The sequence below is a fragment of the Hyaena hyaena genome, unplaced genomic scaffold (genome assembly GCF_003009895.1).
Source record: "Hyaena hyaena isolate Hyena2069 unplaced genomic scaffold, ASM300989v1 scaffold_161, whole genome shotgun sequence".
Taxonomy (NCBI): Eukaryota; Metazoa; Chordata; class Mammalia; order Carnivora; family Hyaenidae; genus Hyaena; species Hyaena hyaena.
Genome location: NW_024080792.1, coordinates 784,390 through 800,100, shown reverse-complemented (window position 1 = coordinate 800,100; position 15,711 = coordinate 784,390). Strand labels below are relative to the sequence as shown.

The window sequence follows — 15,711 nt, the reverse complement described above, 5'->3', positions numbered from 1 at the left end:
GTAGCCAGTATTTGGAGGGCTCTTACAGCTAGAGAAGAGGCCCTCCTCTCCTTTATCACTCCTGAAAAATAACACAGTGAAAAGCATAAATGCTATTAAATAAGAAGTAAGAAGCTCTTAACTTTGAAAGTTGCTAATCAGAGGAATGAGCAGGGGTTATGAAATCCTAGTCTCAGGAAATTGCTAGGAAAGTGTTCTTCTCTGGATCTCTGAATTCTTAAAGGTTTTGTTACTTTTTTCTTAGGCCACTTATCACAGTTGTAGTTAATTTAATTATGTGCTGTTATCTGTTTATCTTGTCTGTCTCTTCTTTAGCCCCTTGCAGGCAGGGTCTTTACAGAGCATGTTCACTGTTGCATCCTAGCGCCCAGCCCTGAGCCACTGGCAGCAAGCAGACTCTTGGCTTTGGGGAGAGAGGAGAGCTTAGCTAGTTACTTCCATGGGGCAAGAGCCCAGTGATGAACCTTTCTAGTCCGGGTTTCCCCATCTCATTTAAATCCCACATTCAGTGGTATAGACAAGTTTCGTTTGGTTAAACAAGTTGGTTTTAACTGAAATCTTCAACTAAAGGGCTCTATTTCTGTTTTCCTACCTCTTTCCATTCTCTTTTAGCATTTGACCCCAGAAAGTGTGAGGAACAAAACACTCTGAGCCAGGAAAGGGGGAAAGAACACGCCCACAACGATCACTAAAGTGCACTTTAGAGGCTACCATCGCCTCTTAAGACAGCCCATTGTAACAGCAACAGCCCTATTCTCTTTAACAAACTTTTTTCAAACACTCTTAGGGCACTTTGCCCACTACACTGTTCCTGTAGTGAAAATAGGTTTTTATATAGTTGACACACAGGAAGTCCGGGGTTGTTAGGGGCTTTCCCACTGACACAGAGTCAGTCAGTCAGCCGGCCAGGACTTGCATCAGGTGTCCTGGTCCCCAGCCTGCCGAGGCTATGCTCCTTCCCCTGTGAAATAAGAAGGGGTCACGGCAAACCTTCATGAAGGATGGGGTGGAGGAACCGTGTAGAGTTGCACACGTTCCCATTAAGGAGAGGAGAGAACAGGAAAGTTGCTGTCTCCTCATGTACCTCACTTCCAGACAGAAGCCTTCCGTTCACACATTTTTGGCATCCGCACTACTGTTCAACTCTAGAGTCTGATGACACTAGGAAAAATATTTTCCTTAAAATTAAATGTTAAGAGGGGCGCCTGGCTGGCTCAGTCGATGGAGCATGTGACTCTTGATTTCAGGGTTATGAGTTCGAGTCCTACTTTGGGTGTAGAGATTACTTAAAAATAAAAAACCTTTTTAAAAAAGTTTTTGAAAAAGAAAATAGACATGCCCAGATGGAAAAGAGAAAAAAAAATCAGTTTAGATGACTGAAGTGAAATGAGGGTAACGTTAATCTCAGTTGAAGAATGTTGTGAAATAATAGAGGTTTTTTATAAAAATGTAGGTATATTTCTTTGGTTGCATATGGTAGCAAGTTAAGAGGGTTACCTAATGTTCTTAGAGGTGTAAGTGACTAAAAATGAGACTGTCAGTTACATGTGTAAGAGTTCACATGATAAGACTTCCAAGCAGTATTCTCTGGGGCATTATAATCCGTTTCCTCAGTTAGTGTCTACCATCTAGAGCAGAGTTGAATTCCGCCCAAGGTTGTTCCTGATTTTGTCATCTGTTGACTCCCTGTTCCCCCAGAGGTTTGTTGTTGTTGTTGTTGTTATTGTTGTTGTTTTAATTTCCTCTGCTTCATTAGTTCCTAAAACAACTCTACAAAACAGATATTTCATGGGAGAGGTAACTGAGACTATTGAAAAAGTCCGTAACTTGCACAAGGTCATGGTGTTGTCATTCAAGTCAGCGCACATGAGATTTGCACCCGCGTGTCTCAGCTACGGAGCCCTGTTCGTGTTCTTTCCGCCGGCTGCCCTGCCTCTGGGGCTGCTCGGTTCCGAGACTGGCATCGCCACCGCAGGCACGGCGCAAGAGCCACGGGGTCACTTTTTCCCAGAATAGATATTTATTTAATAATTAGAGCAAACAGGGGCGCCTGGGTGGCTTAGTCGGTTAAGCGTCCGACTTTCGCTTAGGTCATGATCTCGCGGTTCGTGGGTTCGAGCCCCGCGTCGGGCTCTGTGCTGACTGCCAGCTCAGAACCTGGAGCCTGTTTCAGTCTGTGACTCCCTCTGTCTCTGACCCTCCCCTGCTCACGCTGTCTCTCTCTCTCTCTCTCTCCTAGAAATAAATAAAACATTTTAAAAAAAATAATTAGAGCAAACACTCCTTACTAGCAACTGTTTTTAGCACTTCACATGTGTCCATTCATCCTGTACAAAAATATTTCTATTACTGCTTTTTTAGGAAACTGAAACAGAGAGATCACTATCATACAGCCAGAGACCACCAGGAAGCAGATTAGAACACACTATCTCTCTTTTAAACTGTCATCTTATTTTCCTAGGTCTTTCTCCCTCCCTTTTCTTGACGAGCCCGTGTAGTTCAGTTTGTACTCAGGTAAACTGGATGGGCCTTTGAAAGGATGTCTGGAGCATAATTCTGGTTCATAGAATTATGATGAAAGCTGTAGATATAACTTAAAATTTTCTAGGGGCGCCTGAGTGGCTCAGTCGGTTAAGTGTCCGACTTCAGGTCATAATCTCACAGTCTGTGGGTTCGAGCCCCGCGGTGGGCTCTGTCCTGAGCACCTGGAGCCTGCTTCAGATTCTGTGTCTCCCTCTCTTTCTGTCCCTCCCCTGCTTGTGTTCTCTCTCTCTCTCTCTCTCTCTCTCTCTCAAAAATAAACATACAGGATAAAATTTTTTTTTAATAACAAAATTAGAAAATTTAAACCAGAGTACCATGCTCTTGTCATGGGGGTGGGACACTAACCCGGGATCCCAGCAGCCAGAGGTAATAGAAAACAATGGCATTAACAGTCGTTAGCACTCTAACCTGTTCGGTTGTTTCCATAATTCAGCATATGCTCATTTGAACTTCTGGTTCTCTTCCATCCTTGGGAATTCTTCCCATTCTCCATCGGCAGCACATATTTGCAGAAAAAAGGAATTTTACAACTTTGTAATAAATGAAATAAATGACCTCTCTCTTAAATGCCTTCTTTCCTTCTTAGGATATCTTTGCATTTGTTTCATGAGAACAGTTCATTCTGAGAACTTAACATTTCTACAAAGCGTGTTTTTTTTTTTTTTATTTTAAGAAATATTTGAGATCAACACAGTTACAAAAACCAACTGGTTTTCTTCCTTGATTTAATTTTGTCACTACTGTTTATTTAACAATGAGATCCTTTCTACAGTATTCATTCATAGTCTGGGGTTCAAAAAGGTACTACAACTTCATTTTCCTAATTGTTTTTTTTTTTTTTTAATTTAAACTGTATACCGTATTGATGCAAACTAGCTCTTTTTAAAGGAGAATCGTTTAATTCAGGGAGTTTCTTATAGACAAGAACAGCAATCTAATAACAGTCCCTGCTCTCTCCTGGAAACTATGTATCCTATGAGGACTTACGATAAAAGAGAGAGATGGCTCCTTAGAGCTTGCCTTGACCTGAGATCTTTTGCATAGATTTGGTAGCTAAGCTGTTTGTGAATCTCAGAACATGGAGGTGCCCTAAACAAAAGGTAGCATGGAATGAACAGGCAAGGGCTTTGTGCACTGAGGATGTGTCTGGGCCCTTTGGTTGCCAGGTTCCCAGGTCTAACCCCCAAGTGCTCTCATTTTCAAAGTCTCGGTTGAACAGGTAGAGATGCTTTCCCAGAGGGCCGTGCTGCTTGCTTTCTTTGAGAGAAGTTGCACTTTGGCAGGCCTTACGTCATTAGGATGTGTTTGCCATCTGGGTGGCATTTTAATTTAGCACTCCGCTGTCAGAGGGTAGCAATAAATAATAAATAAAATCCGTTCTCAAGGACATGTGTATAGAAGTTAGGTAGATAAAAAGCTGCACAGTTGATGAAAATCCTTTTTTTGTTAGTGAGTAATTTCTTACTAATATTTCTAGGATAACGTTACCGGTTTCTCTCATAAAAGCTGTGTGTTTTCTCATAAATTAGATTTAAACAATTTTTGGGTGTTATATGTTCTGATGAATTCAGGTTCCTAATATCTAAATAATAGTCCTGAAATTTTGCATTCCCATAAGAACTGACTGTGCTCTGCAGAAGGTCATTTGTATATAAAAGAAACGGAATTCTCTCCTTGAAAACTATAAAGCACAGTTGAAGAATTAAAGAATTTCTTTGTAGCCTTTTTTGGACAGCGTGCCTGGGATAGTAGGACTTTGGCATGAAAGCCTCTGACCATTTCTGCTTCTGAGTCACCTGGTGACTTACAGACAAATTGATAAATGTAATTTCTGACTCTAAAAGAGAATGTCTTACTGTTGTCTTTAAAATATTTGAGAAAATGATAAATCTATAAAGAGCTTTTAGTTTATAAAACAGTATGTGTATGCAGAGTAAACATTTGCTGCTTGAGCTCCGTCATCTGGATAGGGACCAACTTAAAATTTATTTCTGTTCTATATGTAAAGAAAAAGTGGTATTTTTCCGATGATCACTGGACTCTTTGAATTACCTAAGAAGAAAATTTTTTCTGATAGCTGTAAATTTCTTTTATTCCATTATCTAATATGCAGTGGAAATGTTAATGTTAAACTCTTTTTTTCAACATGTTCTCATCAATATATTGAGTGAAATGTTTTTAACACCCACTTCCTTGCTGCTCCAGTAGCCTTATTCTATGTAACATACATACCAATATCATGACCATATTCTCTTTTCAGGAGTAAGTAATATGAATTCACTTCGGCCATTTCTACATCTCATTTGGAATGAATGAGGATTTGTAGTATGTTTATTCGCTTCTGCTTTTCTCCCACCACCTCACTAGCCTCACAAGATAGCAACCCCACACTATACAGTTTGCGTTCACACCAATTAGCTACCTCATGACAATGTTGGCAGATTAATTCCTATGAATCGAGAGATGTTTGGGGGACGTAATAAGTAGGAGTTGCAGGGATTATTGACGAGAAGAGGCAACTGAAGACAGTGGCTCCCACCAGACGGGGCTTTCCAGCTATATGTGGACCTTCAGTTAGCTCAAGACAGACTTAAGACACACAGAGTGTTCTGTGCGGTTGTACGGTGGCCGTCTGCACACTCAGGTAACCAGCCAAGAGAAAAGTGAGGACACAAGGAGCACCCTGTGTACTGGTGACTGGATTATAGTAATGCGTGGAATACTCTCCGGGGCCCTGCACTTACTACCCACAGCTTTAGTGACCAAAGGGCGCGGGAGGGCCCTGTCAACTCCAGACAAACCATGGAGTCATTTAAGGACACGTAGCACTCTCTCCTCTGATACTTGTTCTGTCTGCATTTTGCTAATATTCTTGACTTATTTGTGTTTGTGAGGAAGCATTAGTATCTGTCCCTCCATTAAAAACAGTACCATCCTGCTGCCTCTTCTTAGGACTTTTCACCCCTTACGTTGCGGTTAATATTGCCAGCACTGGATGGTTGGTCGTGCCTCCGCCGAGGTGTTCTGTTGCCAAATGGAATGGCACCTTTCCTTGATTCACAGTCTTCGTCGTGAGTTATCCACCATTTCCTTCATTATTTTTGTAGGAGAAGTTACAGTGGGTAAGGATAGTCTCAGTCAGAGGTGGTCATAGCTAATCCCATATTCAAAATGCAGCTTGATTCAATCTTGATTGATATTCTTTTTCCAAATCATGCAATCACAGGAACTTGATCTTAAATTTAAATGACACCTAAGATTAGTGTATTCGAGGACAGTCCCTTCCGTGGCACTTTGGAAGCATAGTAAGCCTCAGCTTGGTAGCTCTATACCGAAACTTCTCGGCATCCCCACCCACCCATGTCTCCTGTTCTCCAGCATCAAGGGGGTGAAGTATCTTCCTCTTCAAGGCAGATTCATCCAACCTGTGATATTGATCTCAAATGCACCTACCTCCCTCTGGGTGGAATTTACTCCATCATGTATCTCCTCTTTCTCCTGTGGCTAGTTCCCCCATTTTCTTTCTTCATATTTCATTTCCATCTATAACCATGGTATCTCCATAAATAAAGCAGTCTTACCCTGACCTCTCCAGCACTTTCCATGTGCCATCCAAAGAGCAGCATATACCCACATTCATTTCACTCACCTTCACTTCACTTCAGCCCAGACAAGTTTGGTTTCCAATCACCAGTCTGTCTGGTGGGGAGTTCTAGCCTGGAGTATGGCTGAGCAGAGGGAGAGCAAAGGGGTATTGCATTGAGACAATCAGTTCCTTTTGCCCTTGGAGTTGGTAGCAGTAGGCCAGGTGGCTGGTGTCTGCAGCTTTATCAAAACTGTGCCCAGCTGTGCTGCCATGAGATGAAACCTGGAATGAGCTGAGCCACTCTCGGGCAGCCATGCCTTCAGTCCTCTGTATCGCAGCCTCTAGCCTAATGGATTGCAACGTAAGGAGACTTCTGGTCAAGTACTACAGCTTTGAATCTAACAGATTTACAGTGAATCCCTGTCCTTAGAAGTTTCCTAATGGGTTAGTAGCAAAGGAAAATGATTAGTAGTATTGGTTTTGTATTAGGGGATCCTACTCTAAAGCTTAAGTTTCTCTGTCCTCAAGGGACACACAGGCAAGCACCTGCCTATCATTCCATCCTGAGTTTCTCCAATGACCATGAGCTTTCAAGTCAAAATGGACTCCTGAGGAGTACAGCCCCTTATAAAAGACAATAAACTAAATGGTATGTGTCATCTAGAACTTTAGTCTTATGAGCAAAATTTTAAATTAAGCATAATCTACTCAAGGATATATAGGAAGATTCTAGAAATATGCAGGAACAAGAAGTCATGAAAAACCAACTGGAAATATTAGGTATGAAAATAATACAGTTGTAAGAAACATCGAACACAGGATGAATACAGCTGAAGGACTTGTCATCTGGGAGATTAGTGACAGCAGCAAGAAAGGTGGAGGTGTAGACAGTGAAGACAGAAAGGGCTAAGTGATGTGGCGATAGAAACAGTAAGGTAGACTTCATCAGACTGATGATGAAAAAAATTCAAGTAAATACAATATGAAAGAGAAGAGTAACTAGAGACACAAGAGGCATAGAAAATAATGGAAGAGTATTATGAATAGAGACAAAAATTGAAAGTCTAGATGAAATTGATAACATTTCTTCAAAAACTATATTGGTATGATCAACACAAGAAACAAAACTCAGGCCACTAAGCTTTACAGAAATTGAAATAGTTGTCAAAACTCTCCCTTTCACAGATCCCTAAGCCTGGTTAGTTTTGGAGGTGAGTTCTACCATATTTTTAGAGAAAAAACCCTATCCAAAATAAGTTCAATGAAGTGGAAAACGAGTGAATGTTATCCAGTTCATTTCATGAGGCAAATATAGTCTTAATTTCCAAACCTTGTAAAGGCAATAGAACAAAAGAACAATGGTATAAGCCCGTTTCCTTGTGAGCCTACATGCAAAACCCCTAAGTACAAAATCCAACAGTGTATTGGGAAAATAATCAATGGGGTTTATCCTAGGAATATAAAAGGAGTTCAACATTAGGAAACAAACTAAAAGCAAAAATCCTATCTCAAGAGATGTAAAAAAACATGTGTAAATAGTTTAGCACTTATTACATAAGATTAAAAATTATCCTTTGAGCATCCTGGAATTCCTTATAAAACCCATATAGAAAAACCTACACCAAACATTTTACATGGTGAAGGAGGTATAGTGGCATTCCCACTAGGTTTTGTCATAGGTACTTCCCATATCATCACAACACTGAGAGTTTGGGCAACATGAAAGAAATGAAAAAAAGTAAATCCAAAGAATGGAAAGGGGGTATAAAAGATGATCACCTCCCTAGAAAATCCAACAGGATCTACATAGAACCTTTTAGATAGAAGTGTTCAGCCAGGTCGCCAGATATAAAATCAACCTGCTAAAATTCATACCCTTTCTCTACACGAGTAGTTCTCAAATACTTGAGTCTCACAAACTTAGTACACTTTAAAATTTCAGATCCCAAAGAGCTTTTGTTCAGATAGGTTGTTTCTACCAGTATTAACCATACTAGAAGAAAAACTGAGAAATTCATATAATATTAATGTTTACAGATAACAAGAGCAAACCAATTACTTGTCAGCATAAATAGATTTATAAAAATTTTTGTGCACACCTCTTTAATGGCTGTCTTCATAGAAGACCGCTGGATTCTCATAGGTACTTCTGCATGGAGTCTATTACAATATGTTATTTTGGTTGGTATATATTTTTAAAAAATCTGCATATCATACTGACATGTATTGGGGAAAGGGAAAAGTATTTTAATAGGCTTTTTAGATAATTAGGGATTTTCATCTGCGATATTATGCTAAAGTTTGGTAAGTGATAATTTCTTATGGGTTAATTGCAGTGTGGAACCTGAAAGCCTATCCGTGAACTTTTGGTACTATTAAATCGAATTGGTTCATCATGTACTTTGAAAATGTTTTTCACCATGAATTTTTTAACACCATGTACTAATCATTTGGTCCACTGAGTTAAGATGTTCTTAGTGTTAACAATTATATAAAGTCACCCTTGTTAATATCACCTGTCTCATCAGAAAAGTCTCAAAGTTTTGGAAGCTGTCAAGTTCATGACTGATACAGGTTTTCTAAAATTCTAATTTTCTGTGAAAGCTTTAATGTTACCATTAGCAACAAATACTATTTATTTTAAGTGACTTGTTTACTTTTTTTAGAAAATGTCTACCAAATATCCTCAAATATGAGTAACCATATTTTTGTCCATCCGTAGGTTTTTCAACTAAAAAATGGTTCTCTGAAAATAAAACAGTTCAGCCGTAGACTCAGACAAGCACACACTTTTTCTTTAGACAATAGTTACACTTCAATATGCAGTTGTGCCTAATGCAAAGTTCTCATTTTGTCACAGACAGTATTTAAAAATGTATACTCGTAACTATCCCCAACTAATGTTTGTACCTTTTTACTTTCTTGACAATTTTCCAAGCTTGTCTGGTATCTGAGTTGTAGCAAAATTGTTTTAACTTTCTCATAAAACCTAGCATGTTCCAATGTAGTTACTTCATTTTCTACAGAGAATTGTCAGCTCACCATCTATGCTTGAGAAAAATACTTGACCCGCTCTGAAGTGATGCCATGAAAGCTTCCATGAATCCCATTGATTCCCAGTTGCAAAAGAAAAAAGATTCAGGAGATAATATATGGGAGCTGCCCAAAATAATGAATCAAGAGTATTAAATTGAATGCATCCCAGATTGCCCAGGATCTGGGGAAAAAAAAAACATTATATTCTCCCCAAACCTTCTCTTTGATAAGTATTTGCCTTCTGTAGAAATTCTTAGCAAGAACATAAGCACCTCCTGAGAAAACCAAACGTTTATGTAATGTCTCCTTTGGTGTGCCTCTTACTGGGAATCATTCTCTCAGCCATGATCTATAACACGCTGAAAAGCTCTTGCTAAAATCTTATCTCCTTCCTCTGAAGATGCATGGAAATCTCATTACAAGTGTTCAACACCTATTCCCTAAAAGGTCTCAAAAAGGATGTCAGTTTACTCAGCTCACTTGACAATGTGTCATGTATTTGTTTTTTGGCTTTTTTTTTTTACTTTCACATGGAATGTGGTGCACAGATCCATGCACCCTTGAAATAACAAGTTTTCTTTCTCTCATGAGCAATTTGGTAGAATTTATCATTCACTAAATCCATAGTTTGAAACCAACTGATTGGTGACCTTTTCATTTATTTACTAACATGTGTCAACAGGTAAACCAAGTGACATGTAGCCCTGTACCTCCTGCAGCACCTTGTTAAGCTGAGTAGTTTTGATGTATTAAACAGTCTTTTCCAATTGGACAAATCCAGAGTAATGCAAACTGACAGATTTCACCTCTTTGTATCTCAGTAGAGTTTGTAAGTACTCAGAGATAGACAAGTGAATAGTTTGAGAAATCAGAGGTCATTACCTATACTCCGTAACTAAGTGGCCATAAAGCTTCAAGCGCCATATTAAAAGGCCTAATCAGTGGCTGTAATGCCAGATTCTTTTTCATTTCAAAAGGATAAACCTGTAAAAAATACCCAAGAGAGATTTTGTTTACCCACATTTTCATAGTGGTTGGCAGACCCAGGATGTTAAAATTGTAGAAACATTCAAGATATCACTAAGCCCAATGCGCCTCCCTACACCTGGTCTTTATACTTACTCAAGTAGGAGACATTCTCCAATTCTAAGCGTCAGATATCACTGCTAACACATCAGTTGGCGACCCTATCCCATCTTTATTTCCCATGTTTATATCTCAAAGGAGACAGAGGTATATACAGACATCAAGATCTTGGACTTAGTACCCAAGGTTACAAATCTTTTCAAAATACATCTTTCATATTGTTCTCTTTCCTTCTTCAGCTTGCCTCCCCAGCTGGCTGGCCTCTCAGGTCCAACTTTTCACCCCCCTCCCTGCCCATCACCCAACACCTTTGTCACCACTACCTTCACGATCCTGCCTTGCCTGACTGTTCATGGGCAGACCTCCTTGAGAATGAAAGAGAGTTTCAGGGGGAGGAGGAGGATGGGAGAGTGGAGATGCGATGGTACTTCTTTGATGCCTGAATATAACAAATGACCATGGCAAGGCTATTTTAAGTAAATTGAAGACAAGAAGTAAGCCTGAAATTTAATATGCTATAGACCTTCAGTATGTGATGATTTAGTGCTGGCCTGGCAGTGACTATAATAACTGAGATTATTCTGATGGTTTTCAACTTCTGAAACTGAATTCTATTGAGAGGAAGTGAATATGATGTATGTATATGGAGCAATAAAACCAAAGAGACCATTGATCAGTCTTGGCTGCTGAATATACATCATTGTGTGTGAGATCTATGTATGATAGATATATAGGATATATAATGAGACAGATATAAAGACCAGTCTTTAGGGAAGCCCCTGTTAAACAGGCAGAATGCACAGTGGAAAAGTTTTATGCTGTCATTAGAATCCTGCAACAGATTTCTAGCCAGAGCTAAACAGAGTTAAATAAATATCCATTATAGAATATTTCTTTTCTCTTTCAAGCCTTCATATTTCCTCATACCAGCAACCCTATAAAGATCTTTTTTTTTCCTCTGAGATCCTGGATCTTCTGCTTCACAAGCTTGAAAGCCAGAATCTCCATAGTTAAAAAGGACTTTAATAAAACTCAAGCCAAGGTGTCTGTGCTTCTCCACTCTTACAGATCACATCACTATAAAAGCCTGTGACAAATGTTAAACTAGCTGTTGAAGCTTACTAATGTTTCTTTAATTCCATCACCATCATCCCTTATTTTAAGATCGTAAGAGGAGACTCTGTTGCCACATTCCTCCTAAAGAAAGCCTCCCAAAGCATCGCTGACGTTTACCTCACGTATGTATCTGACCTTTTATGGCCCATTGCCTTGAATCTCCACTTGTCCTTGGCTTCTGCAGATTGTTCAGTTTGGGTCCAGTCTGGCTGCTATGGGCCTATATTCCAGTGGCCAAGTCTCCTTTGTTCCTGAGTTGCCCGTTTGCTTAAAAATGAATTTACTGATGGGAAAGATAATCCAGGTAAAGTAGTTAATGTAACTGTCACAACAGGACAATTATCCCAAAGTACTGTATCATTAGTATGGTTAATTCTAGAGGTATTAACTGGAACTGTTGCTTTAAATGACAGGGTCATTAAGTAAGTTAATACCAAAGGGATTCTTGGAATTAGCAGGCCACAGACCTATTGTTTTCAAACATCTATGGTATTAGTATTTTCATGATTTTAAACAGCTATAGGGAGGCCATAACATTCTAGATAATTTTATTCACACAGAATTGTTCAAATATGTACACCATCCTGTCTGGAATAACATGACAGAAATGTAAAATGTGTTCAGATTCTACAGAAAAAGTCACTTTTTTTTCCCTAAAATGAAATTTATACAAAGATGTAGCTTGATTTCAGATAAAGGAGGAAATAATCTGAAGTCTCAACAGGTCACCCTCGTATATTTGTTTCTCATAAACACTAGGAGTTCTCAAAGTGCGTTCCCCAAACTGGGGTCATTGGCAACTCCTAGGAGTTTGTTAGTAAGGAAGGTTTTGGGTCCCAAACAAGACCTTCTGAATCTGAAATTCAGAGGGTGATGCCAGGCAATCCGTATTGTAACAAGCTCTCCAGGAAGTTCTGGTGCGTGCTGAGGCTGAGAACCACAGATCTATATGGAAACTATTCCAGTCATTGATTGCAGCTATATATATACGTATATATATATACATGTGTATGTGTATATATATATATGTGTATGTGTATATATATATATGTGTATGTGTATATATATATATATATATATATATGCGCTCAAAACTGTACTAACGTTTAGGTTGCAGTCAGACAGTCCAGGGAGGCTCCATGTTAATGCTCTTCTCATGCAGTAGCTGAGAATACCAGGCTTGAGGAGTGAGATGTGGGGCAAGTTTTACTCGGGTTGGGCCTGAAGAGTTGGGGAAGTAGAGTTTAGTTTTAGAAACTGCTTCTCACCTAAATTCTGAGGCAGTCTTCTTAGCATGTTCTATCCTGTTTCCTCTACATGACTAAGTCGAGATTCCGCCAGAATCATCTAGTTACGAGTTCTGGAAGTTGCGGACAAGTTTCCAGAGGGAGTTTTGCTTAACAGGAAAGAAAGAATTTGCTCTCTCACCCACCTCTCCCTCTCAGAATGAGAAGTCCCATGAGTATGGAGATCTGGCCAGGATTAGGATTCGAAGAAGCCTGGTTGTACTAGGCTCTGGCTCTCTCCCTCACCACAGGTTGCTGTGTCAGAGCCTCTTTTAGACTTTCCATCTAGATGGAAAAGTCATCCATCTAGATCGTGCAAAAGGAGAAACATTAACACCAACAAGAATTAAGGTTAAAATTAGGACTGTCTAGAGGTCAGTAAAAATTCCCTGAGCCAAGGGAAATACAAATCAATACCAAAATGAGATACCCCCTCACACCTGCCAGAATGGCTAAAATTAACAACAAGCAACAGCAGATGTTGGCGAGGATGCAAAGAAGAACTCTCTTACAGTGTTCATAGGAATGCAAACTAGTGCAGCCACTCTGGAGAACAGTATAGTAGTTCCTCAAAAATGAAAAATAGAATTACCCTATGACCCAGCAATTGCAACTGCTAGGTATTTATCCAAAGGATACAGGAGTGCTGTTTCAAAAGGGCACATGCACCCCAATGTTTATAGTAGTGCTGTTGACAATAGCCAAAGTATGGAAAGAGCCCAAATGTCCGTAGACTGATGAATGCATAAAGAAGATGTGGTGTATATACAACAATGGAATATTACTCGGTGACCAAAAATAATGAGATCTTGCCATTTGCAACAACATGGATGGAACTAGAGTGTATTCTAGGCAAAGTCAGTCCATCAGAGAAAGACAAATATCGTATGATTTCACTCATGTGAGGAATTTAAGATAAAAAACAGATGAACATAAAGGGAGGGAAACAAAAATAATTTAAAAACAAGGAGACAAGCCATAAGAGACTCTTAAATATACAGAACAAATTGAGAGTTGCCGGAGGGGTGTTGGGTGGGGGATAGGCTAAATTGTGATGGGCACTAAGGAGGCCACTTGTTGGGATGAGCACTGAGTGTTACATATAAGTGATGAATCACTTTCCTGAATTTGTGATTACATGTTAAATTCTATTCCTGAAATTGTGATTACATGTTAACTAACATGGATTTAAATTTTAAAAAAATCCTGAGCCAGTTAGGTGGGTCTAAAGGGGTTTATGAATGGAAGAAGACCTCTAACATGAAGCATTAGCTCAGACAAAACCTTTTATGATCTAACTGGAACACATCACTTCCATGCCCACAGCGTTGTGCAGTATATGTGTGTACTGTGGTGTTGCCTTTTATTTCTGTAGGGCGAGAAAACTGGAGAGAGCAGTCACTTATCTACTTGGGTGGGGGGGACAGCACTAGGAAATGGAGAGATCCATTCTACCATTCCTGAGTCAGTTCTGAGGGTAGGGAAGTTTTTCCAACCAGCAGTCCATGGAGAGGATGTTGATCATACTTGCCACTGGATAACCATTTCTGGGTTCCAGGTAGAAGATATCAGATCCTGTATCCTTGGCCCAACTTTCTTGGTCTTTTCAACTTGGCAAGGCAAAGCCTCACCTCTTGGGTCTCCCTGTGTATCCAAGATGAATGCTTCTGTGTTGCTCATCTCCCTACTTACAAGCTCTGCCCTTTATTTAGCCCCTTCCCCGACCTAGTGCTCATTTTTGCCTTAACTTTCCCTCTTTCCTCTTTTTGTTTCGGAGCTCATGGTCATGCCTATAGTTTCTCCTTAAGTCTTACACATTTCTTACCTCACTTCCCTCCTGAGTGTCAGGGATTTCTTCTCATCCATCTGATTGATGTTCTCTAGAGGAAGGGAGAAGCAACAGAAGAGTTTTTTTTTTCTTCACGTGTGAGGAGGAAAATGGAGTCTTCAGTTAGACTGCTGCTAGCTTTCTCTGATTTAAAGTTTCTGACCTCAAACACAGACTCGCTAAAAGAAGCTTTTCTTTCTGAAGATCTCCATATGTTTGTTATCCAGGAGCAATTTAAAGCCTTCCTATTGACATATCTTTGATCTTAGTTCTTGCAAGATAATAATGCTGTTCTTGCATATTGTATGCATTTAACTCCCTCTGTATCAGAGCATTATTGCAGAACTTCCTCATATTGACCAAAAATGGATGGTATGGAGCTATCCTCTATACCATATAATCTGCTTAGGGAGAAAGTTACATACCTTCTTTGAAGGCAGAAATCCTACGTTGTTCATCGTTGTATCTTCTTAGTTGTTAAGTACACTACTTTTCAGGCAATAAATGTTGAATCAAATTCAGGGTCACAAAATCTGGGGATGTTGAAGAACCAGGCAAGAAATCTTAGTGCATACATAGGAATTACTTTTTGAAGCACCCTAGCCAGTTAGCATGACCTAGATGCAAGGGAGAGAAGTATTATAATAGCATTATTGGCATAGTCCCTTAATCCAACACCATCTTTATTGTTTAGCTGCAAATAGAGAAATGAGTCTGTTAAGTCTTGAGGTTAAATGCCTTACAAATTTCTCCACATCCTATTTGAAATGATCTCAGACTGGTCTTCTGCCCATGTTCCCTCGCAACTTTCACTCTGTGCATCACTGTGTGTCCCCCACTAGGGATTTTGACAGGAAATAGCTGGAAGGGAGGCCCCTGGGGGGAGAATGTGCTAGGAGTATGCAATAGGAACAGAATTAAAGCCTTCTAAAGCAAAACAGTCAAGCTGCCCTCTTCTCCCTACCTCCTTACCTTTTTTCTTTTGAGATCTTTTCTTACATGTCCAGAGGTATAATTAAAAAGAATTGCTTTGAGCAACCAGGGAGTGTTAATATAGAAAATTAAAAGTGTTCCAAAATGAAGAAAGCTCGTGCCCAAGAGCAGTGCATTGAAAGTCATCAAGAAACCTCGCTACTTTGGGCATATTTGTTTTAAATGACACTATTTGAAATGTATTACAACAAGCAGCAGCTTGGTGTGAAGCTTGAAGAATATAGAGACATATGTAA

General features: G+C 39.6%; 1 protein-coding gene across 15 annotated transcripts in view; it reads left to right on the top strand.

The window, feature by feature from the left end:
• CADPS2 (calcium dependent secretion activator 2) overlaps positions 1-15,711 on the top strand; it is a 535,389-nt gene that overhangs the window by 422,422 nt on the left and 97,256 nt on the right. The gene's annotated exons all lie outside the window — the stretch shown is intronic.